A 4,138-nucleotide genomic window follows, 5' to 3' on the forward strand; every position below is an offset into this window, starting at 1 on the left:
GAGCCATGGCCGCTGAGCCTGCGCGTCCAGAGCCTGTGCTCCGCAACGGGAGAGGCCCGCGTACCGCAAAAAAAAAAAAAAAAAAAAGCTCAAAATAAAATTAAAGGCAAAAAGGAAAAGTTGATCCTGTCATGGGATGTTCATTAAGACATCCGAAACAATCTGAGTTTTTGAGAAATGGAAGATTCAACCAAACCAGCTTGATAGGTTTTGATTCCCCCTCTATATTAAGGCATACTTCTAGCTCCCTAATGGGCTGTGGAAGAGATCAAGTCTGGCAAACCCAACTAACAGCCCTTTGCAAAAAAGCAAGCAACGGTTCAGAAAAGAACTGTGGGTTCCAGCTTTCCTTGGGCTCCATCACATGGAAGCAGATTTTTTCAGTGTGTGGAAATATCCACTCATAAACATGGCTATCTAACCCCTGAAACTGCTATCCTACAAATTTGGGTAAAGAAATTTTTTAAGCAAAATATTTTATCCTAGTTCTGGTCAGATCTCTGTGTCTCTGTGTCTCTCTCAGAGAAGCAAGGCTGAAAGTAAACATTTCTTTCTACATTTCCTAGCATCATTTATTAAACAGTCCCTTATTTCCCCACATGCAATGCTACATCCATCAATACAGCAAATTAAATACATGTAAGACTGTTTCTGGGTTTTCTTTGTTCTATTGTATTTTGTCTATCATTGAGCTCATTCTCTTTCTTTATTACAACTTTATGACAAATCTGAAGGTAAGCATTTAACTCAAAATACTTACTGTGTCTTTACTGTATCACTAATAAATGAAAGGACAGGAGTTTTCCATTCTTTGACATAAATCGTACCAATGTTTTCTTAGGTCACTCTCCCAAGGCAATAGAAATAAAAACAAAAATAAACAAATGGGACCTAATCAAACTTACAAACTTTTGCACAGCAAAGGAAACCATAAACAAAATGAAAAGACAACCTACAAACTGGGAGAACATACGTGCAAATGATGCAACAGACAAGGGCCTAATTTCCAATATATACAAACAGCTCATACAACTCAACAACAATCAAAAAAAAAGAGAAAACAACCCATTCAAAAATGGGCAGAAGACCTAAATAGACATTTCCCCAAAGAAGAAGTACAGATGGCCAATAGGCACATGAAGAGATGTTCAACATCACTAATTATTAGAGAAATGCAAATCAAAACTACAATGAGATATCACCTCACACCCATCATCAGAATGGCCATCATCAAAAAGTCTACAAATAACAAATGCTGGAGAAGGTGTGGAGAAAAAGGAACCCTCCTACACTGTTGGTGGGAATATAAATTGGTGCAGCCACTATGGAAAACAGTGTGGAGGTTCCTCAGAAAACTAAAAATAGAATTACCATATGATCTAGCAATCCCACTCCTCAGCATATATCCAAAAAGATACACGCACCCTATGTTCATAGCGGCACTATTCACAACAGCCAAGACATGGAAACAACCTAAATGTCCATGGACAGATGGATGGATAGAGAAGATGTGGTACATATATATAATGGAATACTACTCAACCATAAAAGAGAATGAAATAATGCCATTTGCAGCAACATGAATGGACCCAGAGATTATCATACTAAGTGAAGTAAGTCAGAAAGAGAAAGACAAATATCATACATCACTTATATGTGGAATCTAAAATAAGACACAAATGAACCTATCTATGAAACAGAAACAGAATCAAGGACATAGAGAACAGACTTGTGGTTGCCAAGGGTGAGGGGGTGGGAGAGGGAGGGATTGGGAGGTTGGGGTTAGCAGATGCAAACTATTATACATAGGATGGCTAAACAACGAGGTCCTACTCTACTGTATAGCACAGAGAACTGTATTCAGTATCCTGTGATAAACCATAATGGAAAAGAATATATATTATATATAAAAAAGAATATATATAACTGAATCACTTTGTTGTACAGCAGTAATTAACACAGCATTGGAAATCAACTATACTTCAATAAAAAAAAAAAGGAAAGGAGTTTTCAATGATACTATACTAAACCGAAAAAAATATATGAGTGAGTTTAAGGTTGGATATTTTTAATGTGGAATTAATGCAAGTACATTTACTTTTTAAGTACATTTATAACGTAATTAAAATTTGAAGACTTAAAGGGAAATTGCTGCTATGTTTCATAGTAACACACATATATAAACCTGAAAAAATTAACAGTGCAGTTACATATACAAATACATGTACAAATATAGCATTCATTGTACAGTGATTAAAACATTAAAAGACTACACTGTATGTTTGAATATATAGAACTCAGTACTGTCTTAAATGATTAAAATCCCTAGTTTAATACCATGAAAATAAAATGCCTTGTGCAGAGGGACATCATTATTCAAAGATTTTATCTCCTAGTTCTCTCTCCTAACCACAGGGTCAGCACACAAAAGAAATGTATTTTAATATCATTTCGTTGTTGTTACTGTTGCAGAAGCATTCATTGAAATATCAAACATATGGACATTTTCATGAGTCAGTTATAAATCAACCATCACAAATTCCAGCAATTTGACATTAGAAGATTTATAATTTACAGGTAACTTTGAATAAAATACAATCGGTTTGTCATATAAATGGTTCCATCTAACGATACCACTGAAATAAACTATGATTTGACATGATACACAAACCTACTTAAAAGATAATTTATGTATTATATAGTTATTGTGTTGTTTTCTGTAAAACCAGTCATCAAAAACCATGCACCTAATATGCCAACTTGATAGTAAAACTCACGATCCATGATTCAAAAGGCAGCAATTTCAAACCATTGTCTTCAGTAGCCCATAATATAAAATACACCAAGCCTAAGTTCAACACTGCATGCAACAACTGGGCCTGTGCTTTAAAACAAGTGATCTCACTGTTTACATATTTAAAAGAAGGGCATCTATACATATATTATCAAAGAAAAACCACAGGAAGAAACACAATATAACTTAAGAAAACCTGCACTAGAATAGATTTTTCTAGAAAATTCAAAAGCAAGTAAAGACACTGGAAAGCAGAGCTTTGTTACAGGAACACCTCTTGTGCAAATATGAATATTTAACTTAAAGCTGTGATGTATCTAAATTTCAATGCATAAAGTGTAAACTTCAACACATCCTAATTGCAGAATTTTTAGCTTTGGGTCTTTTTAGAACCATTAAGACAGCTCTGACAACCCTAAATACCAGTCCAAGTGCAAAAGAGGTCCTTCAGAACGTATCCCTTTGGTACATTATAGTCACATAGTTAACAAAATTAAATAATAACATATCCTAACAATTACCAAAGGGGTTTAAAATCTCTGATTATCTCGCTTCTCTCTTTGGATTTCTGTTTTTTGTTTTGTTTAGACAGAATCTGAATGCATGCCATGAAAAACCCTACTTGGAAACAAAGTAACACTGCACTTTTCACCTGGGGGGATTGGAAGGTGTGAAGATGGCTTCTTGCAAGAATGAGACAAACTGTGAATGACGAAGTCCACCTCAGTCCTGAGGAAGTTCTGTGAATGTCATGGGTAGCATAGGATCGTCCTGACTCTTGTGCTGTTTATCTGTAACACTTTTAAGAACTGTAATCTAGTTCATACCTTCAAAGGAAATCTTATTTTTTAAAGTCTATTCATTCTCCTTTAATTCAAGGGGAACTTAGTTTCCTTGTGTTACTCAGAGCAGCATCTACAAAATAATGAAGAATGATGTTAATACTCGTGACTTTTAAGGCCAAAAATGTTGTCTGTGCTATGACTTCTAACACTAAATGTGAGGATTCAAAAGGTCCATCATAAATTCAAAGGTGATGTCTTTTGGTTGTTTATTTTAATTTGAAAGTCGTTATTCTGTTACATAGTGATTTATTAAAAGCATCTATTTCATGAACGGCGTAACTTCACTAGAAGCAAAATAAACAGAATTCACATCTCCTAAAACCAGATTTCCCGAATATTGTATGAATTATGCTGTGTGCATATAGATGAAACATGTTAAGCACATAATTAATGGAGAGACCTTTACATTCCATTTGCCAGATTTCAAATAAGGTACTCTAATACATATTTTGAAACCTAAGTGCTGTTGACAGTTGCATATGCGATCAACTTTCATTTC

The sequence above is a fragment of the Phocoena phocoena genome, chromosome X (genome assembly GCF_963924675.1).
Source record: "Phocoena phocoena chromosome X, mPhoPho1.1, whole genome shotgun sequence".
Taxonomy (NCBI): Eukaryota; Metazoa; Chordata; class Mammalia; order Artiodactyla; family Phocoenidae; genus Phocoena; species Phocoena phocoena.